A 26,436-nucleotide genomic window follows, 5' to 3' on the forward strand; every position below is an offset into this window, starting at 1 on the left:
ACTTGAGCCGGACATCCTCGAGAGTGAAGTCAAGTGGGCCTTAGGAAGCATTAGTAACAACAAAGCTAGCGGAGATGACAGTATTCCAGCCGAGCTATTTAAAATCCTAAAAGACGATGCTGTTAAAGTGCTGCATTCAATATGCCAACAAATCTGGAACACTCAACAGTGGCCACAAGACTGGAAAAGGTCAGTTTACATTCCATTTCCAAAGAAGGGCAACGCCAAAGAGTGTTCAAACTACCGCACCATTGCGCTCATTTCACATGCCAGCAAGGTGATGCTCAAAATCCTACAAGCTAGGCTTCAGCAGTATGCGAACCAAGAACTACCGGAAGTACAAGCTGGGTTTCGAAGAGGCAGAGGAACTAGAGATCAAATCGCCAACATTCGCTGCATCATGGAGAAAGCAAGAGAATTCCAGAAAAACGTCTATTTCTGCTTCATTGACTACGCTAAAGCCTTTGATTGTGTGGATCACAACAAACTGTGGCAAATTCTTAAAGTGATGGGAGTACCAGACCACCTTACCTGTCTCCTGAGAAACCTGTACGAGGGTCAAGAAGCAACAGTAAGAACCAGAGATGGAACAACCGATTGGTTCAAAATTGGGAAAGGAGTACGACAAGGCTGCATATTGTCACCCTGCTTATTTAACTTATATGCAGAGTACATCATGAGAAATGCCGGGTTGGATGAATCAGAGGTCGGAATTAAGATTGCCGGGAGAATTATCAACAATCTCCGATATGCAGACGATACCACCCTAATGGCAGAAAGCGAAGAGGATCTCAAGAGCCTCTTGTTGAGGGTGAAAGAGGAGAGTGCAAAAGCTGGTTTGAAACTCAACATTAAAAAAACTAAGATCATGGCATCTGGCCCTATCACTTCCTGCCATATAGAAGGGGAAGAAATGGAAGCAGTGACAGATTTTACTTTCTTGGGCTCCAAGATCACCGCAGATGGTGACTGTAGCCATGAAATTAAAAGACGCTTGCTCCTTGGGAGGAAAGCTATGGCCAACCTAGACAGCATAGTCAGAAGCAGAGACAACACCTTGCCGACAAAGGTCCGTCTAATCAAAGCTATGGTTTTCCCAGTAGTAATGTATGGCTGTGAGAGCTGGACTATAAGGAAGGCTGAGCGCCGAAGAATTGATGCTTTCGAACTGTGGTGCTGGAGAAGACTCTTACGAGTCCCCTGGACTGCAAGGAGGTCAAATCAGTCCATCCTAAAGGAAATCAACCCTGAGTGCTCATTGGAAGGACAGATAATGAAGCTGAAGCTCCAATATTTTGGCCACCTAATGCGAAGAGAAAACTCCCTGGAAAAGACCCTGATGCTGGGAAAGACTGAAGGCAAAAGGAGAAGGGGACGGCAGAGGATGAGATGGCTAGATAGCATCACGGATGCAATGAATATGAACTTGAGCACGCTCCGGGAGAGAGTGCAGGACAGGAAGGCCTGGCATGCTATGGTCCATGGGGTCACGAAGAGTCGGACACGACTGAACGACTGAACAACAACAACAACAAAATTGTATTTATTGCTGTTCACTTGCTATGTTGTGAGCCTCTCTGGCGCAGTTTTGTGGGAAAGCGGCATCCGAATAAAGATGATGATGATGGTGCATGTGGGGAGAATGAGCTTCAGCCTAGAGAAGCAGGTTGAAGCAAAGGAGGTTGAAGAAACGCCTCTGATTTGGTTCAAGGGATTAGGATGCATGCATTTTTTAAAAAAAAAATGGGTTCTTCAGCAACATGCTTTAAATATAAGGACATAAAATATTCAGCTCTACCTGCAGTTCAGCCAACTGACCTACTTCCAGGTGTGTTTTATATCAGGGCAGAGGTTGGACTGACTCTCTTGTCAGTTGAACTTTATTTGGAAGTGGAAGTGACTGCTTTGGGCGGTGTTGGGTTCTCCTTGGCTGGAAGTTTTTCAGCAGACGCTTTCAGCCACCTGTCAGGAATGTTGTGCTTGCATCCTGCATTGCAAAGCCTGCATTAAGCAGGGGGTTGGATTAGATGATCTCCAAGGTCCCTCCAGAGTCTAAAGTTCTATGAGCTTCAGAAAGCCAGGATGGCAAACATACGGACCAAGGATGGGGCACAGAGATTTCTCACACGGGACTGGAGCTGGTTCCCTCCTACAAACATCCCTAGGCTGATGAGATGGAGATAGTTCACAGCATTCTCCTCCACATGTTTTCCTGGAGGAGATTTCTGAAAGCGGCTTAACTCTTGGATCATTCATCCAGCTCCACTATGAATACCAGTTTCATAGGAAATTAGAATGACTGTTGGAGTGGCAACTGAATAAGCAGGGCATGGGCCTAAATGTGAGATCATTAATAGTTTTTCCTTGTAAGAAGATCCTTGGTGTTGAGATCAGGATGCAGAACAATGATGTAACATTTGGGGAGAAAGATGCATCCAAGCAGCCCAGCCACAGAGGCCAAGATGGAGAAGACCTCCACAGCCACCATGGACTTTCCCTTGGTGCTCAGGTAGGTTGGCACAAAGGAGATCCAAACGCTACAAAACCCCAGCATGCTGAAGGTGATAAACTTGGCCTCATTAAAGCTGTCAGGCAGTTTCCTAGCTAGGAAAGCCACCACAAAACTGATGAGAGCCAGGAAGCCCAGGTAACCCAAGGCAGTGTAAAACATGGTGACAGAGCCTTCATTACATTCCACTATGATCTCTCCGGCCAGGGAATGGAAGTCCAAGTTAGGGAAGGGGGGAGAGGTCACCAGCCAGACAGTACAGAGAACACCTTGGATAAGGGGACAGGCCAGGACAATGGAGTTTGTCAGATGTCTCCCTAACAGTTTCCTGGCCATGTTTCCTGGCTTGGTAGCCATGAAGGCCAGAACAACCATAACAGTTTTGGCCAAAATGGAAGACACTGCAACAGAGAAGATGATGCCAAAAGCAGCTTGACGGAGAAGACAGGGGACCTCTGTGGGTCGGCCGATGAACAGGAAGGAGCAGAGGATGCAGAGCTGGAGGGCAAGGAGGAGGACATAAGTGAGGTCTCTGTTGTTGGCTTTGACGATTGGTGTGTCATGGTGTTTAATGAAGATCGCCAGCACCAGAGATGTGATCAGAGAGAGGAAAAGGGCCAGAGAAGCTAAAACTAAGCCCAATGTCTCTTGATAGGAAAGGAAGTGGATCCTCTTGGAGATACACTGGTCTTGGTTCCTGTTTGGTTGCTGATTGTCTGGGCACAGGGCACAACGATCTGTATCTGGAATGAGCAATAAATATTGAAGTCTCTTAAACATGACAGGGACGTTCATTTTGTGGGGGCCAGTTCAGCAGCCAAGGAAGCAGATGGAAATATCCATTCTCTAGCTTATTTTAAATCTTTGATTATATTCCTTTAAAGCTTTGGCAATCAAGAGAAGAGTCAGAAAAGGAACAAGAAATGAAAACCGGGGACCTGGGAGAACTTTACCATCATCTGTTTCCTGCCTAGGGATGTTAGCGAATTCTGCCACAGATCCCAGGGGGGCCAAATTCCAGTGAATTCGGCCCCCCAGAATCCATGGCGGAACGGAGCAAGCCGCCCCACCGCCCCGCGAAAGCCCCACGAAATGGAGCCTACCTGGCTGCAGCTCCAGCTCCGGCTACGGCTTCGGCTCTGGCGGCAGCAGCTCCAGCTGCTGCCGGGCTGCTGCAGACGCAAATGGCGTCCTGAGTAGGGGATGCCATTTGCGTCCCTATGGTAGCCCGTGATAGGCTACATAAATATTTACGTAGCCTATCACGGCTAAAGCAGGGACGCAAATGGCGTCCCCTACGCCATTTGCGTTCCCACTTTAGCCATCATAGGCTACATAAATATTTACATAGGCTATCACAGACTACCATAGGGACGCAAATGGCATCCCTTACTCAGGACACCATTTGTGTCTGTAGCAGCCCGGCAGCAGCTGGTGGCCCCGCTGCGGGTTGGCCTGGCCGGTGGCTCCGCAGCCTGGCTGCGGAGCGGAGCCAGCCAGGCAGGATTCCAGAGGGGAAGAACGGATCGCCTCCCCCCCATCGAGGATTTTGGGGGGAGGGACAGAGCACCTCCCCCCCACCGCGGATGTCCCTGGACGAAACCAGGGAAGTGTTTCGTACATTCCTACTCCTGCCCTGATGTCTAAATGGTCGAACAAATCGGGAAAAAAAGTATTATCTGTCATTTTCTTATTATTACGCAGTGTCTTCTCAGGATATGTTTGGTGAAAAAGTATGTTTGGTAAATGTTTGGTAAAATATGTTTAGTGAAAGCTGAGCCAGCGCGAACATGGAAGAAAACCAGATTCTTTATTTGCAAGTATTAATAATTTACTAAGTGTCATTATTTTATTATTGAAATGGAAGACTACTTCAGGAAACTGTGAATACTTTGTGAACAAGTAAACCACAAAGGTATGTATCCAAAATGGTATTGATGGGGAAAATATTCCTCAGGCAAATGGTGGACTCTTCTCCTTGTCTATGATTCCATTTGTCCCCACTCCTCTCCTACCCCAGGACATTCTGCACTTTTATATGGCTATCAATGTTAAAACTACCTGTCCTGTTAGAAATGGTCCCTTCCGGACAAAGATAACATCTGTAGCAGCAAGCCGGCTTCCCCTCTGGAACTTTTCTCCAGTGTCCTAGAGAGCACCTCTCCACACACCTCGCAAAGGGCATCTTCTAAAATACCAAAAACAAAACCACTTGAAGATATCCAGGGACTGAGTTTCCCAGTACCTGATGGAAAGGATCACTAATTTGGGTGTGCAAATTCTGTCCTGGATGTCAGCAGGCGACTTGGAAACATCATAATAGAGGTTCATATAGAATGTATACTGTTTGTGAGACAGCAATTGGAACATGGGAAGCTGCTGTATGCTCCTGATGAGGTCAAGGGGATGGACCCCTGCAAAAAAATCTGAGTTGGGTGCTTCCTTCCCTCCATGCTGCAATCCCATCTGAGTTGGGTGCTTCCTTCCCTCCATGCTGCAATCCCATCTGAGTTGGGTGCTTCCTTCCCTCCATGCTGCAATCCCATCTGAGTTGGGTGCTTCCTTCCCTCCACACTTGACAGCAGACAATAAAATATCGTCTGAGACAGAGAAGAACTTGGGAAGCTTCCTTCTACTGAATCAGACCCCTGGTGCATCTAGCCCTAATATTGTTTGTACTGACTGACAGCAGCTGTCCGGGTTTTCAGGCCTGGGACCCTTTTCCAGACCTACCTGGAGATACCAGGAACTGAAACTAGGAGAGTTGCATACAAAGATGGTTCTTTACCAGTGGACAATGACCCCTACCTGAATTCAATACACCTTGGCCTCCTCTAGAAACACATCTTCTATTTTCAAAAGATGGGACTTCAACATGCTCTATATTGCTTCCATGACCATATAACATTTACTTCACCCTACCTCTGTAGCCCACACGATCTCATCAGAGTTGATGGTGAAGCCTTGGCCTGGGGGAGCTCCTGAATGCACTTCTCCAACTTTCACCGCAACAAACGATCCATTTGGGAAGGAGATCCAGTTCAGGATATCATATCTCTTGCTATTTTCAGTGAAAGAGACTTCATCTCCAACACTATTGTTAAACTGGACATTCCTCAAATAGGCAAGAATCTGAAATGGAAGAAATACATAGAAAATGGGGTAAACATGAGTGAGTTCTGGTCTCTTGAAAAAGACTGTGATTGCCATCAAGTTAGGAGACAGGGTTTCTTCTCCCCCTGTACTCTGTTCCTTAGTTTAATGCTAACAATGCATCTTCTTCGGGCCTACCTAATCAAATATGCTTTCCCAGCAGTTTCGAGGAGTTTGGCTGATGGGGCACCTCCCACCCGGCCAGAATTTCAGCGGGGAGGGATGGGGCGCCTCCCACCCTGCCCTGAATTTCAGGGGGAGGGACGGAGCGCCTCCCCCCCACCGCGAAGCAAGCTGCGGGATCAGGTAAGGGACTTTTGTCCATCCCTACTCCTCAGACAGCCACTTTGCTTTCTTGCATTTCTTTTTCTTTGGGATGGATTGAGTTGCTGCCTCCTGAACAATGTTACAGACCTCCGTCCATAGTTCCTCAGGCACTCTGTCTATCAGGTCTAATCCCTGAAATCTATTCATCCCCTCACTGTATATGCATAAGGGATATGATTTAGGTCATACCTGAATGGTTTAGTGGTTTTCCCTACGTTCCTCAATTTAAGCCGAAATTTTGCAACAAGAAGCTCGTGATCTGAGCCACAGTCAGCTCCAGGTCTTATTTTTACTGACTGTATAGAGCTTCTCCATCTTTTGCTGCAAAGGACATAATCAATCTGATTTCAGTATCGACCATCTGGTGATGTCCATGTGTAGAGTCGCCTCTTGTGCTGTTGGAAAAGAGTGTTTGCTATGATCAGCTTGTTGTCTTGGCAAAACTCTATTCGCCTTTGTACTGCTTCATTTTGTACACCAAGGCCATGCTTGCCTGTTATCCCGGTGATTTCTTGACTTCCTACTTTAGCATTCCAATCCCCTATGATGAAGAGGACATCTTTTTTGGGTGTTAGTTCTAGAAGGTGTTGTAGGTCTTCATAGAACCGATCAACCTCAGCTTCTTCGGCCTCAGTGGTTGGGGCATAGACTTGAATTACTGTGATGTTGAATGGTTTGCCTTGGATTCGTACTGAAATCATTCTATCGTTTTTGAGATTGTACCCCAGTACTGCTTTTCCCACCCTTTTGTTGACTATGAGTGCTACTCCATTTCTTCTAAGGGATTCTTGCCCACAGTAGTAGATATGATGGTCACCTGAATTAAATTCGCCCATGCTTGTCCATTTTAGTTCGCTGATTCCCAAGATGTCAATGTTCAATCTTGCCATCTCATGTTTGACCACCTCCAGCTTACCTTGATCCATTGATCTTACATTCCAGGTTCCTAAACAATATTGTTCTTTACAGCATCAGACTTTCTTTTCACCACCAGACACACCCACAGCTGAGTGTCCTTTTGGCTTTGGCCCAGCCACTTCACTCTTTCTGGCGCTACTTGGAAATACCCTCTTCTCTTCCCCAGTAGTATATGCTCTTCCCCAGTAGACACCTTCCGACCTGAGGGGCTCATCTTCCAGCGTCATCTCTTTTAGCCTTGTGATACGTTCCATGGGGTTTTCTTGGCAAGAATACTGGAGTGGGTTGCCATTTACTTCTCCAGTGGACCACATTTTGTCAGAACTCTCCACCATGGCCTGTCCGTCTTGGGTGGCCCTGCACGGCATAGCTTATGGCTTCACTGAGTTACGCAAGCCCCTTCACCACAACAAGGTAGTGATCCATGAAGGGGCTATACTGCTTTACAGACTATACTGCTTTACAGACTAGAATTACATGATTGGGGTAGAGGCTTGCCTGATTCCTTCCTCCTCAAGAGCTACACAAACCCTATAAGACTCCCCTACCCTTTACTGGCTTTCTATGGCTCTTTAAAAGAAATGATAGCCATGAAAGAATATCCGCGGGGAATATCTTTCTTAGGACCTTTAGAATGGACTAACAGCCCTTCTGCCAGGCTCACCCTTTGCTCCTAGAATCAGACCATTGAAAATACCAGCATATCATTTATATGGTTGCCAGATATGAAGGAGGGCGTTACCTGCCAGGGCTGAATATTCAGAAGCTTCTTGCCTTCCCCCACCACTGCACGTTTGGATCCAGATGAGGACACAGCACGTAGCGCATGTGCCATGGAATAGACAGCATTGTAGATGCCGTAGCTGCGACTGGACATGCTCATTTCCAACTTGAAGTATGGCAGGTCCTCTAGCTTCTCCTTCCCAGTACACTTTCTCACTCCCCACTGAAAGATTTGGCCTGATTTCAGAAACTGACAGCCAAATGCCCATTTCCACCATTTACGGAGAAAGACGTCTCCTTGCGGTCGGAGGGGATCTAAAGCCTGGAGAAAATGCTTGAATCCTGGCACATCCCTTCTGTGGACTCTGAGTTGTAAAGCACCATGGATGGTTTTTAGATATTGCTCACCCAAGGGGGATCCTGTTGCAGCAATTTCCCAATAGGATGACATGATCCAAACCTTCTTCAAGGGGGTCTTGGTCTTTTTATTATGATTACTCAACAACAGCACTAATTGTCCTATAACACTGGAGTCTCCAAAGACAATAATCACTTGGGGCTCAAGCCAAGAACTAGGAATAGACCCAGTTCTTACTCGAAGCATATACTGAGGATCGGTTGACTTGAACATTTCTGTGACAGCCGCACAGATGTCCTTCTGCTTGAGCATTGGTGTCAGTGTCTCAATGAAATTTTCACCACGCTCATCACTGGGAGCAACCAGCCCAACCCAGTTCCAGTGGAAATGCAGGAGCAGCTGGACTAAGCCCACATGCTAAGCAATTTTGTTGGGATCAATCTGGAAGAAGGAAGGAAATACCCTTTTCTCTCCCTCAGCATGGTCAAACAAGCCATAACCAAGCTGAAGGAAAGAATGTCCTGTTAATCCCTGCCATAGAAGTTGGTGACACTTTTTAAAGACTAGCACATTTTTTCTGACCTATGCTTCTCTAGACTACTACAGTAGTTCTACTTGCATCTACTTGAGACGCATGAACTGCATCCTTAAGAAAGTTATCCATTAAAAAAAATGTGTATCTAGATTCGAAGTGAAGCTTTCTGATTTCTTTGAGGCTCCCCACCCCCAAATCGCCCTGACACAATTTCTGACCTCTCCATATTCAACACATGTGACTCTTTGTGCACTTATGGGGGGTTTCTTCTGGCTTTAAGGTCCCTCTCCAAATAAGACAATTCAGTCAAACTGATTCCATTCTGTCTAGACATCTACCAGGACACAAAATAGAAAATATTGCTCAATATTAGTGAGGATTAAACCCCTGAAATGCCCCCGTTCACAGTGCTTCCTGTTTATATCCTAAGGCATGTGATTGAAACACAGGCCATTTCATTTGGAAATGACAATGTTAGAAGGCCCGTGCTGGATCAGACCAAAGTCACAAGACTTCATGTTATTTCTACCAATATGAAACCTTTCCTCACATAACAGACCTATTCCTGGCTGGATTAATCACACCACAGTCACCTGCGATTCCTGGCTACCACCAAAGTTATGGTGTGTCAGGTTAGCCAAAGTCAGAAGGCCCCTGCTCCTGCCAGCCAGAATCGAAGCAAAACACCTAGGGATGTCGCAGGTGCCCAACTGGGTCCAGGAATCCATCCCCCCCGCCCCACCCACAACCCCTGGACTGCACCCGCTGAGATGCTGTCCTTGCTCACCCACCACTCGCACCCCCTTGTGCCTGCTCGCACCCCACCAGACTCACCACGATCCCGTCGGGTGAGCACCCACCATTTTCCCGCCTTTGATTTCTACGTAAAAAAGGAAGTTAAAGAAATGTGCATATTTAAATATGTGCAGTTTGGGGCCAGGAAAGCTTAATAAGCACACTATTAGAGGTAATATTGCACTTCTTAAGCTTTCCTGGCCCCAAACTTCACATATTTAAATATGCACATTTTTTTTCACTTCTTTTTTTACGTAGAAATCAAAGGCGGGAAAATGGCGGGTGCTCAGCGCACGGGATCGCGGTGAGCCTGGGGAACTCACCGAGCTCATGGGTGGCCCAAGCATGAGTCCGGGGGGATGCGAGCGGGGGCGTCACTGCAGCACACACCCAGAGCAGCCGAGCTGGGGTGAGTTCTCACATCCCTACAAACACCCACTGCATGGGCAAATCGATTCTCGGAGATTGGCCTGTCCATCTTAGTGTTCCTGAGTTCTGCTGGTCCCCCACATCTATCCCCAGACGAATCCCCTTACCTGTGGGATCTTGTAGATGCCCATTAAGGATGCGATCTCCCTCGAGGATTTGGAGTCGAGACCCCCAATCACTGAGAGCAGTTTATTTTGTCTGTCACATTTATAATTTGGAAACATTTGCCCCGAAGTGGAAAGCAGAGAGAGGCTGTTCACATGGATCACCCTGACAATGTCCATGTGCTCATATATGCGGAAGCCAAGAGTTGTGTTGGCAAGGAGATTTGGATCCCTGTTGAGCTCAGTGATGGCGAACGCCAAGGCCTGGAAGTGCTGGTAGTTGTTGATTATGGTCCTGCAGTGATGACAGTGACATTGGGAGGGGGGTAAGGATCCCAACAGAACTGATGGGAAGTGGAAGGTTAAGATGTCTACATGGTTCAACCACCTTTGAACAAATAGAAAACTTTCTAGACCAAAGACATCTACCGGAACCATTTGCAGATGATTTCAGATCATTCTATTGACACACAACGTCAATTCTATTGACACACAACGTCAACGTTATTAACACAATGCTTTGTTAGATCCATTTGACAGGAACATCTGAAGAGCACTGAATAATTCAGCACGTTCATAATTGATTTGTTTATTAACTATTTCCATGATTTAGGTACCACATTTTAGGATACAAATGTGAACAAGGTGGCTTACAGGTAAAACCAAACTGCAATAATAAAACCAAAATAAGACAATATTTGTTAACAAGTAAAGGTTTGCCAGGATGCTTCCCACAGGACAGCTCTATCGGGCTTAAAAATAGCGAAAACCTTGCTGGATCAGACCAAGGTGGCTCCACCTAGCTCAGCATCCATTTCCAGCTGTGGTCAGCCAAGATGCTTTCTGAGAGCCCAGAAGCAGGAGATGAAGGCAAGAGTGTCCTTTCTTCTTCTCCCTCACATAACAACCACTATTCAGTGGGAGACTGCCTCTCATCGTGGAATCTCTATTTAGGTAGCATGGTTAATAACTGCCAATAGACCTGTCCTCCAGGAATTGGCCTGATCTTTTTCAAGCAAACCTAACCCAGGAGCAAACGTAACCCACTCCAGGCAAGAGTGACGCAATAATACCAAAGTTCTGACATGGTATAAAACAGTTTCCTACTTAAATCAGCCCTGTATTCACAACTATGAGAACTGGAAACTTGTCTTACTTTTTAGAAAAAGGACTGTAGTGCAGCGATAGAGCACATCCTTCGAATGCAAATATTTCCAGGATCAATCCCTGGTATCTATAGGGAACCCTGGGAGAGGGAGACCCTGTCTGAGTTCCTGGAGAGCAACTGCTAGATATGGAACTAGAGAGGATCGATGGCTTGACTAGTACGGGGCAGCTCCTGATGTTCCTGTTCAAAGCAGCCATTCATTCAGAGCCATGAGGACTGGCATCTTGTTTTCATTTTAGCCAAAGGACCAAAAGAGCCCCTGCTTTGCACACGGAAGCCTCCATTTTCCTTATTCGAGGGAAATACCATCTCAAGGCCACGAGACAAATGCTACAAGGCAGATGGTTCCATTAAAAAAGGCCACTGCGCTATAACACACAAACCCAGAGATGAATGATCAGTACCTCTGACACACCATTTAATTACATTTTTAGTCACAGAGCCAATATGAAAAAGGAGTGCCAATATTCTGGCCTCAGAATACATACATAGTTTTAACCATTCTTTATACCAAACCCAGAAGAATAGTAATATATCTCCCCTTCCCCCACCAACTTTGATCAAATTTGCAAGATTGCCTTAAGAAGGTGTCCCAGATGTAATCTGATTACTCATCTGGGGAGACCACATTCACAGGTTAGGACATCCCTTCCATCACTGAATGTGTTCAGGACACAAAAATACTGCCACGGGCAAAAGCAAGCACAGTAGCTATCGCTGGACCACTCACAATACACCATGAGACAGCTGACCGAGGAGGCTGCATTTCCATACCATGTAGGACATAGGAGAATGCCAACTGAGACAATGCGTCTCTATGTATAGACAGTACATGTATATCTATGTAGCTCAGTATGTTTGAAGTCTTTTGTGAAAGCTTATTCCTTGCAGTAAATAGATGACTCACTAAGTGTGAATGATTTTAGCCTTTGATTATCTGAGCCCTTCAATCTGGGGCTAAAAATCACCCAATTCTTGCATACTACAGAATCTCTTCCCCACCATGCCTGAACCATCCCACTGTGGCGATGTTTTCAGTGTATCCCAGACTTGGGTCCCCAGTATAACTCCTTTGGGCACCCAAGTTTAGGATACCCTGAAACCATCCCCATGGATGGGGAGGGTTCATCATTTGGCCGTGGATCACTTGGCCAAGTGATGACGGCAGTTGGCCATGGATGAGGGAGGTTGTGGTCCAAACAACTTGGCTATGGATGGTGGAAGTTGTGGTGCAAACAACATCTGGAATTCAAGGTTGGGAAACAGATCAGGAGTGGACAGACTTCAAACTTGCAGGAACTATTTCATGTTCTGAGCTTAGGAGTTTATTTTGAGGACTAGAACGTAACACAGACCACAGGCCTTGCACACAAAACCCCACTCCTGGTTACCCTCAGTTTATCTGAAGAACATAAGAAGAGCCATGCTGGATTAGACCAAGAGTCCAGCTAGTCCAGCATTCTGTGCACACACTGGCCAACCAGCTGTCAACCAAGAAACCACAAGCAGGACACGAATGCAACAGCACCCTCCCACCCATGTTCCCCAGCAACTGGTGTACATAGGCATACTGCCTCTGGTCCTGGAGGTAGCACATAGCGAGTCATTTGTTGCTGCTACTTTACACAATTGGAAGTCAGAAATGCTTGCTGATCCACTGCAGATCACCCAGAGATCTACCAGTAGATCCAGACATACGATCACTGACTGTGTCTTACATGAAGTCTGCTTGGGGCAGAGGCAAGGGGACATTTCTTAGTCATGACTAGATGGTCAACATGAAACCAAAATATTGGTTAGCTCTCCCTCTGCTCCTTGCACAAACCCCCTCAGAATGAAGCCAGAGAAGAACCCTCAGGGCTCCAGCTCTCATTACATGTCGAAGCCAATCATGACAAGCCTCTGAGACCTGTGTATTAAATCAGAAAATCATGAATATCAGTAGCATCGGTGACGCATTTCCCTGGAAAGAGCCCTCTAATCTGACAGCAAAACAGGCATGCATCTGTCCCACTTCCCTCTTGTCAAAGCTTACGCAGGAAGGGTGGAGGCCTGTCCTGGGGCTAAACTACGGAAGTCTTCTGTCTTCAAGGGGTAATAACTGCCAAGTGGTAAATTCCCACCCACAGTGAGGTCTCCAGGCCTGTAATAGTCTTCTTTCAGGTGAAAAGGCCTGGTCAAGAGGCAGGTGGTCCTCAGCATCCTGAGGGTTGTCTGAGGAACTATCCATAACAGCGAGAACAGCAGCAGCAAAACCATCATCAGCATAGAGATACCATCACTTCTAAGTCAGAGACCATCAGAACCTGAAAAAGGGCCCAGCAGGAGAATTAGATCTTCGCAAGAAATGACCAGACGCCAAGAGATTAGGCAGCACACCAAAACACAGAAGGGCTCTGTGGGCGTATTTATATGAAGCATGCTTTCTCCAGGATTTCTTTGTTATTGACTTTCTGGATGGAAATCCATGGGGGATTCCTCAAGAATTACTGTCATTTTGATAAGTCCAGGGTAGGAAAATAATCACAGCCTCAGAGCACTGGGCTCATTTTGCACTTTGATGCAAGAAGAACTGCTTTGAGTCACTCTTTGCTTCTCCATGGACCACTTGGACTTCACTTGAGCTGTCAGTTTATGGCCCTTGACACGTTTGAAGCTGAGCACATACATCTAAGATGGTGTCCGGGCTTGTGTACCTGGAGGAACCATCAGATCTCGGATGACATGTTGCCTTAACATTGTCTCCCATGACCCACCTCTACACCCTCATGGATGCCTGGCATTCAGTCTTCTTGACCATCTCTCAAGCCACAGATAGCATTGTCTCTACCAGACTTCCCCAACCTGGTGCTCTTCAGATATTTTGGACTGGAGCTCCCATTGTTCTTAACCCATATAGCGATGTGGCTGGGAATGATGGGAGTTGCAGTCCAACACATCAGGTGGAGAAGGCTGCTGGGCTAGACCAGTTGTGCCAGGGATATGAAACATGTCCAGATACCACAATGGTAGCTAGTCCAGAAGGTTCGGGGCCCTGTCCAAGAGGAGATTCAAGACGTGTAATGAACAGGAATTTCTGACCCTTCCAAAGGAGATGGAGAAATGCAGTTGGAACGGTCCTGAAGCCTGGGGGGTTATTCTGGTCATTCAATGGGCAAGAGAAGGATGCAGGAAGGAGTAAATGTGGCCCCTGCAGCACAGCTAAGGGGCCCCCATTGTCTCCCTGAACACACATCTCCAGCGTGCCTCCATTCACCCTGCCAACATTTTACTCTGACATGTTGGAGGGGAAGCCAGAGCAGCTGAGCTAGTAGTGTACGGGAAAAACTGGAGGCTAAAATGTCAGGGTCCCTGGTATTGGGTCCCTAGGCACACCTACTTTAAGCAGCCTGAGTTCAGCCCTGATGTGGCAGGCGTCGTTCCTTTGGGAACTGAGACCAGAGTGTTCACATTCACCCAGATTTACTTAAATTCTATAAATAAGGACTAAAACAATGACATTTCTTAAGGAAAGATAAAGACAAGTTTCACAAGCACACAAACCTTCCATGCAGCAACAAAGCAAAGATAAGACATACTCAGATGAGGCCCTACTTTACCAGGAATAGTAAAGGGACTCTCTCCCACTCCCAAACCTGGCTTCAGCCGTGGCCTATAACACAGACCACAGTGCAGCAGGCTTGGCCCAGAGTAAAGAAAGAAGACCCAGATCTCTTCCGTGCACCACATGATACACCCTCTCAAAGTTGGTGTCCTCCCCTCTAATACATATCCCAAAACCTTTACAACTATTGGTCCGTGTCATCCTATACGTCCCATCTCATGACACAGCTCCCAAACGTTCCCTCCTACCTCTTGTTTACTGCAAAACAGGTCTAAGTTCTCCTTTTATGTGGTCAGCAGCTCCTCTTTTCTTCCCTTTATTTCCAGACCTTATTTCCAGACTTTATTTCCAGAATCCCAAACCACAACGTGTTCTTATCTATGACCCCTGACTTCGTGCCTAGTTTCCTTAGAGGGAAGACACAGTTGATAAAGTTGGGAGGTTATCAAAAATCTCGTATCAGCATCAGCATCTAGCATGCTTTTAATACAGTGGATCTTACTCCCCTGCTTGCCCTATTGCCAATATATAGCTTATATATAGCTTTAACACACCCCCCCATACTGTAAAAGGAAAGGAAAGGTTCCTCCTGTGCAAGCACCGGGTCATTACTGACCCCTAGAGGGTCGCCGCTTGCGCTGGCGTTTTCATGGCAGACTATAGTGGGGTGGTTTGCCATTGCCTTCCCCAGTCGTGACTCCCTTTCCCCCAGCAAGCTGGGTACTCATTTTACTGACCTCGGAAGGATGGAAGGCTGAGTCGACCTGAGCCGGCTACCTGGGACCCAGCTTCTGCTGGGATCGAACTCAGGTCGTGGGGAGAGTTTCGGTTGCAGTACTGCCGCCTACCACTCTGCACCACATGAGGCTCATCCCCCATATTGTACTCCAATGTAAATTGCAAGGCCCAAGAAAAATCCTTACAGGAGGGCCATTGTTCAGTGGTCGAGCGTGCACTTTGCATGCAGAAAGGCCCAGGTTCAATCCACAGCACCTCCGGGTAGGTCTGGGAAATGCTCTTGTCTGAAACCCTGGAGAGCCACCAGTCTGTGTGGAGAAGTCTTCCCAGCCCTCCAGATGTTTTGACCATCAACCCCCAGCATTTGTATCCCTATGCCATGCTGGCTGGGGCTGATGAGATCTGAAGTCCAAAACACCTGGAGCACACCAGGTGGGGAAGGCTGGGAAGGTTACTGGGTGAGGCGGACCAAGGGCCTGACTCTGTGTCAGCAGGCAGCTTCCCATGTTCCTATTTTAAGGCAGCCCCTTTTTCATGTCACCTTGTACAGTGCAGCCCTCTGCTGAGATCCCCAAAGTTCAACCCTTTTGATCCTGCGGGGGGGGGGGGGTTAGTCTGAGGAGAAAAAAGAAGACAGAGATTGTAAAGAAGGTTCCTGAGGAAACAGCGAAGAGGGAGAGATGGAGAAGAGAGGTCCCGAGGAGGCTGAGAAAAGACCGAGAAGGACAGCAGCAGCCGTAGTAGCATCCTCTCCTCCTCCGGAGACCGTCTGGCTACCTCCGAGTCCTGGACTACAGACCTAGAGACAGGTCTGAAGAAATAACCCTGCTTTGTGGACCATATAACTATCAGACTCCACTCCCTCAATGTTATTGTCTGAAGATTTCATGTTCATCCATTTGAATATTGGTTTTGCTTCCTACCCCCTTCATTGTTAAATAAATCCTGGTTCTTCCTTATTATAGCCCAGTTACCTTTTCCGCACCCTCTTTCAGGACCCAGGACTACTGGGGGGCTGGAAGCACCATGCACTAGTTTGGGGTCAGCAATTTTTCTCCCTCACCCATTCCACTGCTATATGAATGCAAGTGCCATGGTTTCCACCAACCCACATGGTTGTCAGTAGGGAAACTGTGGTTACATTCAGAATCTTGACATCTGGAATCTTAAATTAATTTTAGGGGAAGGACCATAGCTCCATTTTAGAGCCCCTGCTTTGCATGCAAAAGGTCCCTGTTAGATCCCCAGAATCTCCAGGTAGGGCTGGAGCCCTGTCTGGAATCCAGGAGAGCCTCTGCCAGTGAAATGTAGATGCTACTGAACTAGATGGGCCAAGTTGTGACTCAGTAGAAGGCATCTTCCTACGTTCATGTGTAAATCAGCCCTGTATTCAGAGCCTTGAGGACTGGAATCTTACATTATTTTGGGATGCCGACTTGTAGAGCACATGCTTTGCATGCAGAACCTCCCAGGATTGATTCTTGGCATCTCCAGGTAGGGTTAGGAAGGACCCTCATCAAAAACCCTTCGGAGCTACTGACAGTCAAATTGTGGACAATCCTGAGCTAGAAGGACCAACAGTTTGACCAGGTAGGAGGCCACTTTCCCTGTTTCGAAAAAGGTGATTCCACACCTGCAAACAGCGTCAGCTGCAAGCAACCCACCGTATTTCTCCCATGACCAAAGAACATTTACTTCAACCCCACTTCTATAGCCTATACAATCGCCTCTGAGCTAATGTTGAAGTCTTGGCCTGGGGGAGCCCCTGGATCTATCCATCCTACTTCCAAATGATTAAAAGACTCATTTGGGAAGAAGATCCAGTTCAGGATATTGAATCTCTTGCAATTCCCCAGGAAAGATACCTCATCTCCAATGCTGTTGTTAAACCGGATATTCCTCAAGGAGGCAAGCATCTGAAATAAAAAAAAGACACTGAGCAAACAGGGACAGGTTGTGACTGTGAGTGGAGCCTGGTATCTTCTAATATACTGTGATGGACATCAAGGAAGGAGATGGTATTCATCTGTACCCCATTGTTTAGTTCAGGGGTGGGCAGCACTTGGCCAATGAGCCACATGCAGCCCCCGCCACCCACCGAATTTAGTAAAAATAAATATCCTTTGGGGGAAAAACAATTGTCTGTAGTGGCTACAGAGTGCCAAAAGGCTCAAAAATAGCTTGTTTGCCTTCTTTACGCTCCATAGCAACTACAGGGGTCAACTTGTATTTAGTTAGTTAGTTAGTTAGTTAGTTAGTTAGTCAGTTGGTTATTATTTTTCAGCATCAGTGGTGAGGGTGCAGCCTGCTGGGGGGTCAGTTTCAAAAATAGCCAACCAAATTTTGATCCTGTTGCAGCAATTTCCCAATGGGATGTCAAGATCCAAACCTTCCTCAAAGACTTCTTGATGTCTTGGAGATGAAGAAACAATACCATAACCTCCAAGTTCCCAAACAAAATAATAACTAAGGACTCAAGCCAAAAACTAGGAATATACATATCAATCAGTTGTTTTTCCATCATTAAGACCTTGTCACCAGGTTCCAGCATTTTGGTGAAGACCATACAGATGTCATTCTCTTTGAGCATAGGTGTCAGTGTCTGGATGAAACTATCACCCCTGTCATCGCTATAGGAAACCAGCTCAATCCAGTTCCAGTGGAAAAGCAGGAGCAGCCGGACTATGCCCACATACTGAGGAATTTCACTGGGGTCAATCTGGTTGAAGGAAGGAAACACTCCTTTCTCTTTCTCAATAGGGTTAGACAAGCTGTAACCAAGCTGAAGGAAGGAATTTCCAGAGGGGCAACCCTCTTAGTTTCTTACAGCAAAAACAACAATGGGTTTTCTGACATTTTGAAAACTAAGACATAAAAACTAAGGGCCCTTTACACCTGTAATCTTGAGTCATTGCCCCCTTAAGGCAGCCATACATGCAACTTTAGATATGTGGAAGTAACCTAGAGCCGCAATTATGCACAAGCAATTATGCCAAGCCATTATGCAGCTTGGTAAGGGGATAGATGGCATCACAGTGCTTCTTGGGTGGTCGCCAAGTCGTCCTTTAGCTCCCGCAGCAGGGCTGGTGTGGGCAGGCAGCAACAGCAGCTCAGCGATCGCCCGAAGGGACTGGACAGAGGTGAGTCCGTCCATCCCTACTTGTGATCGACTGTAACTCTATGATCCCATTCGAACATTCTGTGACTGAGCACAAGTGGGAGCACATAATCTTGCCAAGCATGTGGCGGCAGTAGCAGCAAAGGAGCCACGTATCTCCGCCACCATCACACCTCCAAGTGAACAGGCGTGGCTTTACTTGTTGGGTTCTGGCCTTGGACCTGTGTGGAGCTGAGATCCTAAATCCAAGATGGAGTCAATCCAGGCTTGTGGCAAAGTTCGTTAGCCCTGATTGATGGCTGGAAAAGGGAGGAGGAGTTGGGTGCACCAGAGTAGTGCCTGATTCTGACAGTGCAGGGGTGAACAATAATGCCATTCCTGGTCTGTCAGCACTTCCGTCGCATGCTCCTCGGGTCCTATTCCTGCCCTAGGTCTGTTGGCTTTCACCTTTCCCAGGACTCTTAGCATGCAACCACGAGGCTGCAGTGGTGGTCTGGACAGTGCTTGGCAGGGAGACTGCCTGGGAATCCCATGTAGCCACCTTGAGTTCTATGATGGAAGAAAGGTGGGATATAAGTGTAATAAAACAAACAAACCTTGGGGAGCCACTGTCAATCAATGTGTAGACAGTCCTCAGCCAGAAGGACCAACCATTTGACCAAGCAGAAGGCTGCTTCCCATGTGACTTAAAAGGCCATTTCACTCCTGCAAGAGAGTCAGTCTCAACCTACCATAAGAAGACCGCAATGTGCTTGTTCATCTGCATCATCCATTTCTAAATATCTGTTGGGAACTCAAAATGGTGTTGCTATTTAATCATTCATTCATTCAATTCATTTCTATACCACCCAATAGCTGAAATTCTCTGGGTGGTTCACAAAAATTAAAACCACAAAGCACAGCATAAAACAATATAAATATGGAAATTTAAAACCACAGTATAACAGTACAACTAGAATAAAACTTAGCAGCAATGCAGAGATATAAAATACAGATTTAAAACACCAGAGCTAAAAGATTAGGAAGTGAAAATGCTAAAATACCAGGAGAATAAAAAGGTCTTCACCTGGCATCAGAAGGAGTACAACGTAGGTGCCGGGCGAATCTCTCTAGGGAGCTCATTCTACAGCCGGCGTGCCACAACAAAAAAGAAAATTCCTCCTGGTAGCCACCCACTTCACTTCCTTTGGCAGGGGATCATAAAGAAGGACTGTTGAGGATGATCTTAGGGTCCAGGCAGGCACATATGAGAGGAGGTGATCCTTCAGATAACCTAGCCCCAAGCCGTTAAGGGCTTTAAATGTTGATGCAAACACAAAGGAAATATGCATCCCAACTGCTCAAAACACAACAAACACTGAATTAGGATGCACCATGAATTAATGCAGTTAAAAACGCTAAGAAATATTTTTTTTATAATTTTTATAGTAATTTAAAAATGCACACAGAGAGAGATTAAAATGATCAATACAACCACAATATAGAATAATATAAAATGACCAAACACGTTTCGACACAGGTCTTCCTCAGTGGTCAAACTAAAAAAATTTATACACATAGTAGAACAAATACCCAACAGAAAAAAAAAAAAAAACCTGTGAATATAAGTAAAAGTGTTGGTTAGGAGAATAAGGTTACCAAATGGAATGTATATTTTTATTCAGGAAGAACTTACCCATTGCTTTATAACTGAAGTTCTTATCAGAACCAAAATACTAAAGCAAGAATAAAGCTAAAGAGCGTCCCCCTACAATGGACCTCTCCAATCTTCAAGGCTAGGAGGTTCCTAAACAAAAAATACCAGCATTTAATTAAAGGATTGCAAGTTCCCAAATCATAGCTTTGAGGAAAACATAAAATAAAAATACTTTAATACTTTAAATGTTGATACCAGCATTTTGTATCGGGCCCAGAAAGGGACAGGCAGCCAGTGCAGCTGGAAAAGTACTGGTGTAATGTGATCTCCCCCCTTCATGGATCACTGCCTTGTTGTGGCGAAGGGGCTTGCGTAACTCAGTGAAGCCATAACCTATGCCATGCAGGGCCACCCAAGACGGACAGGTCATGGCAGAGAGTTCTGACAAAATGTGGTCCACTGGAGAAGTAAATGGCAACCCACTCCAGTATTCTTGCCAAGAAAACCCCATGGAACGTATCACAAGGCTAAAAGATATGACGCCGGAAGATGAGCCCCTCAGGTCGGAAGGTGTCCAATATACTACTGGGGAAGAGCAGAGGGAATTTCCAAGTAGCGCCAGAAAGAGTGAAGCGGCTGGGCCAAAGCCGAAAGGACACTCAGCTGTGGATGTGTCTGGTGGTGAAAAGAAAATCCGATGCTGTAAAGAACAATATTGTTTAGGAACCTGGAATGTCAGATCAATGAATCAAGGTAAGCTGGAGGTGGTCAAACATGAGATGGCAAGATTGAACATTGACATCTTGGGAATCAGCGAACTAAAATGGACAGGCATGGGCGAATTTAATTCAGGTGACCATCATATCTACTACTGTGGGCAAGAATCCCTTAGAAGAAATGGAGTAGCACTCATAGTCAACAAAAGGGTGGGAAAAGCAGTACTGGGGTACAATCTTAAAAATGATAGAATGATCTCAGTACAAATCCAAGGCAAACCATTCAACATCACAGTAATTCAAGTCTATGCCCCAACCACTGAGGCCGAAGAAGCTGAGGTTGATCGGTTCTATGAAGACCTACAACACCTTCTAGAACTAACACCAAAAAAAGATGTCCTCTTCATCATAGGGGATTGGAATGCTAAAGTAGGAAGTCAAGAAATCACCGGGATAACAGGCAAGCATGGCCTTGGTGTACAAAATGAAGCAGGACAAAAGCTAATAGAGTTTTGCCAAGAGAACACGCTGATCATAGCAAACACTCTTTTCCAACAGCACAAGAGACGACTCTACACATGGACATCACCAGATGGTCAATATCGAAATCAGATTGATTATGTCCTTTGCAGCCAAAGATGGAAAAGCTCCATAGAGTCAGTAAAAACAAGATCTGGAGCTGACTGTGGCTCAGATCATGAGCTGCTTCTTGCAAAATTTCGGCTTAAATTGAAGAACGTAGGGAAAACCACTAAACCATTCAGGTATGACCTAAATCATATCCCTTATGAATATACAGTGGAGGTGAGGAATAGATTTAAGGGATTAGACCTGATAGACAGAGTGCCTGATGTCATGCTTTAGCTTCTTTTTTTCACTGCCATCTAGCCGCCAAACAGTATAGGAAGGTCAAAGTGGAAAAACTGGAGCAGGAGGGAAGGAACTGAAAAAAGATGGACAAGAAAGATGTCCTTGAAATCTGAAATAAAGTTGAAATAAAGAGAAAATATAATGCAAACGGAATATTGGAATTATTAAGGTATTTTCTTTAGCATAAGTAAATCACAGTAATTGCAACATATTAAATATGTTGTTGAAGAATGAGACTACAGCTGCAGTTTTATACTCACTTCCCATTTTTTCTTTTAATCTTTTTATTTGTAACATAACAACAACAACAAGAATGCAAAAAAGGGGAGACATTCATATCATAAAACATATCAATATCTAGTAATCAATAATGTCTCACTTGATACAGGAAAAAGCTATATGAAATTATGTTTCTTAGAGATCCAGCCTCCCTATTATTCCGTCAGTAGACTCCTGTAACATTACAATAGAGGTTTCAATCATCTTTTGGTCTCCAGCTATAACTCTAAATAATGTCATAACTTCTCACTCGGATTGTTTTTCAGACAGAGTCTTCACTGCCCTGGGGGTGGGGGCACTGCTTTTTCCTTCCCGCCTTTATACCTGCTTCCCTAACATTAAGCCATATGGAACTCAATGGGATTTACCTCTGAGCAGACATATAAAGGACCACATTGTTATTTTTTGAATATTCCATGAAAGGTCCCTAATTCTGAAGGAAGCTGTTAGGCTCTTCTCCCTCATCTCAACCTAATTATCTATTTTTCCATGTCAGCACACTCATACATTTTACATGCAAATGTAAAATGTATGACATTTTCTATAATTTAGCATTATTTATTATTTTTGGTGGTATGAGTCCCTCTAGTAGTGAGCTAAGGTGGTGAGTGCCAACAGAAATTGAGCCAAAATGGTGCTACTGAGAAACAAGAGGGAGACATAAGCACACTTGGTGGAAACCTGAGATTTAAAGAAGCACCAAAAAAAAACCTATCCACCATACAGTGAAAAGAACTGAGAATATAATGGGGAGAGAAGAATGTTTTCCTTATACAGGAACTGAAATCTATACAACATATAGTATCGCAGAAGAGGAACCCCGAACCATATGGCAAGTTTCCCTTGTAGCTGCTATGTGTCATATATAACACTAATTCCTGGATAGTGAGTTGGCATGACTTTAAAATAATTCTACAATTGAAGGATGTTTATGGGGAATATACAGACAACCATTTTAAATCCACTTCCAGTTGACTGGGAAAGAGCAACTGCCTCATCAATAGGCAATGGCCCCAATGTGGAAACAACCATGCTGTTTAACAAATAACTCAGCACATTAGGTTTTAGTCATTATATCAGCCTCCTCAGACAGATATACTTGGTAGGAAACTAGACTAACAGGGCATGCTCTAAAGTGTTAGATTCCTTATATTTTTCCCCCATATTAGATTATCTCTGGTGTTGAGATTGGGCCGCAGAACAATTATATAGCATTTAGGGAGAAAGATGCAAACAAGGAGACCAGCACCAGAGCCCAAGATGGAGAAGATCTCCATGGCCACCATGGACTTCCCCTTGGTGCTCAGGTAGGTGGGCACAAAGAAGACCCAAATGCTGCAAAACACCAGCATGCTGAAGGTGATAAACTTGGCTTCATTAAAGCTGTCAGGCAATTTCCTCACTAAGAAAGCCACCATAAAGCTGACAAGGGACAGCAGACCCATGTAGCCCAAGACAGTATAAAATATGGTGGCTGAGCCTACATTACATTCCACTATGAACTGTCCAGTCAGGGAATAGAAGTCCAAGTATGGGAATGGGGGAGAAGTTACCACCCAGGCAGCACAGATTGCAGCTTGGATGAGGGGACAGGCCAGGACAATGAAGTTTGTCAGTTGTCTCCCCAAGAGTTTTCTTGCTATGTTTCCTGGCTTGGTGGCCATGAAGGCCAGAACCACCATGCAGTTTTTGTCAACACAGAAGAAACAGCAACAGAGAAGGTGATGCCAAAAGCAGCTTGTTGGAGAAGACAGGTGACTTTTGTGGGTTGGCCGATGAACAGAAAGGAACAGAGGAAGCAGAGGAGGAGGGAGATGAGGAGCACATAGGTGAGGTCTTGGTTGTTGGCTTTGACAATTGGTGTGTCACGGTGTTTAAAGAAGGTTGCCAGCACAAGAGATGTGATCAGAGAGAGGAAAACAGCCAGAGAAGCTAAAATGAACCCCAGTGTCTCCTGATAGGAAAGGTAATGGATCTTCTTGAGGATGCACTTGTCTTGGTTCTTGTTTGGGTGTTGATCTTCTGGGCACTCGGTGCAGCAATCTGGATATTTGAAATCTGTTCAAATATCTCAAACATGACACAGATGTTCTTTCTATGGGGGCCAGTTTAGCACTCAAAGAAGGAGATGGAAATACCCATTCTCTCGTGTATTTTACACCTTTGATCATTTTTTGTTTAAGCTTGGGAATCATAAAACCTAAGTCAAAAAACATACAGCTTGCTTCTGCACACACACCACATGATGGCCCCCTGTACCAGACTCATGTTCAATATTCTGCAAGGAAGAACATTCAGTAACTAGAAATGAAAACCGGGGAAGTGCAAGGACTTAACTCTGTGTGTGTGTGTACACACTGTCATTTTATTATTGGAGGCAGTTGTGCCTCCAATAGATAAGACTATCAGTAAAAAAGAAAAAGTAAAAAAGGTTCTGTAATGTTAAATGAAAATCAGAGGGTGGGTTATTCTAACCTTAATAAAATTGAAAATCTTCCTGAAAATCACACATGCCAGACAGAAATGTTTATTTTACATAACCTGAACATTTCAGGAAGAGTGGTTAAAGACTGAGAGAGAAAGGGCAGTTAACAAACAAAATAAAATACATACTTGGTCACACAGCATCGGCACAGAAAACATGCATTGGCAACCATTTGTACCCATCATTTGCCAAAAAGCTGGAGGCTATATAGGAAAACCATATATGTTTTCCTATTCCCTTTCTATTGTAGTTGGTGGAATGGGATTTCTTTTTAAAAAAAAATCAATTTACTTATTTTTTAAAATAATTTTTATTGGTATAATTAATCCCTATGAGATTTCATAATGCAGCACTCAGAATGTTGAGTGTGGGGTGGGAAGGGAATAATTGCCTTGTGAAGAAAAAGCAGCAGCAGCAGCAGCTAAGTGAGTTTCTGGGGCCTCTGTGTGTGTGTGTCTGCGCGCGCGCACGTGTACACAGACAAGCAATCCCCTCAGTGTGACTGGACCCCACTGCTTTTGTTTACTGGTCTGCGCTCCCAGTCATTCCCCTTCTTCCTCTGCTCTCCCTTTCCCCTTAATTATTTGTATTACTAAGGTCCCTTTTGGGGTTCAAATGCTAGGAACTTAGGCTTAGAAGGAATTTATGGAGTTACAGCCATAAATGCCATATTGTACATCATTTGCAGCCATAAAGCACTTACTTTGACCTGAATGCAGCCATAAACAGCTGCAACTTAGGTAAAAGAAAGTGCTTTATGGACGCAAATGGCATAAAATACACCATTTACGGCTGTAATTTTCCTGCGATAGGCTAATGGCAGCCGCCATTAGCATATCACATTTTTTAAGGAGCCGGAGAGTCTCTCTGCCAACTCTGGCAGACACAGCAGGGCTTTGGAGGACTCCGCGGGGCCCCAAGTGGCCCGAATCACCCCACAGAGGACACACACACACACCCAGACCGGACAGTGGGGGATTCGTACATCCCTACACCCTCACAATGGTTTTCCTCACCAACTGGTGTACATAGGCATACTGCCTCTGACGCTGCTGGAGGTAGCATATGGCCATCAGGACTAGCCCCACTGGTAGTACAATATATAATACACTGAAAAAAATTATAGTGTTGGGGGGGAGGACATCCCCCAATCCCGAGAGCGTTTGCTGCATTAGTCAAGAACAGCAAGAACGACAAGGAGTCTTGGAGTACCTTTCTCATTTGTGTGTCTTTAAAGTATCAGAAGGCATCTTGTTATTTCTCCCAGTCCAAAACCTTCTCTTACATAACAGAACCATTGCTGCCTGGGGTTACTCATGCAATAGCCACCTGAGATTCCTGGCTACCACCAAGGTTATCATATGGCAGCTTAGCCAAAGTCAGAAGACCACCAGCTCCTGGCATCCAGAATCAGGGCAACACAACCACTGCATGGGCAAATCTGTTTTCAGAAATTGATCTGACAATCTAAATGTTCCTAAGCTCTGCAGTCCCCCAAATCTAACCCCTGATGAATCCCCTTACCCGTGGGATCTTGTAGATGCCCATTAAGGATGCAATCTCCCTTGAGGAGTTGGAGTCCAGACCACCAATAATGGAGAGCAGTTTATCTTGAAAGTCACACTTAGAATTTGGAGCCATTCACCCTCGAGTGGAAAGCAGAGAGAGGCTGTTCTCATGGATGACACTGACAAGGTCCATGTTTTGAGAGATGCGGAAGCAGAGCGTTGTGTTAGGAAGGACAGTCAAAACTTTGTTGAGCTCAGTGATGGTGAACGCAAAGGCCAGGAAGTGCTGATAGTTCCTGATTATCGTCCTGCCATTATAAGAATGATATTGGGAGGTGGGTGGGGATCCAAACAGAACTACCAAAAAGTGGAGCATTAAAAAGCCCATTTGGCTCAACCCTCTTTGAACAAAGCCAAAACCTTCTAGACTGAAGGTATCTACACAAAGGTTTCATGGAGATAT

At 45.4% G+C, this 26,436-nt stretch overlaps 1 pseudogene; it reads right to left on the reverse strand.

The window, feature by feature from the left end:
- Positions 1 to 2,350: 2,350 nt before the first annotated feature.
- Positions 2,351 to 26,106, reverse strand: LOC146341001 (vomeronasal type-2 receptor 26-like; annotated as a pseudogene).
- Positions 26,107 to 26,436: the final 330 nt, after the last annotated feature.

The sequence above is a fragment of the Heloderma suspectum genome, chromosome 6, assembly GCF_057233095.1.
Source record: "Heloderma suspectum isolate Gila_16-S chromosome 6, 16-S_ref, whole genome shotgun sequence".
NCBI lineage: Eukaryota > Metazoa > Chordata > Lepidosauria > Squamata > Helodermatidae > Heloderma > Heloderma suspectum.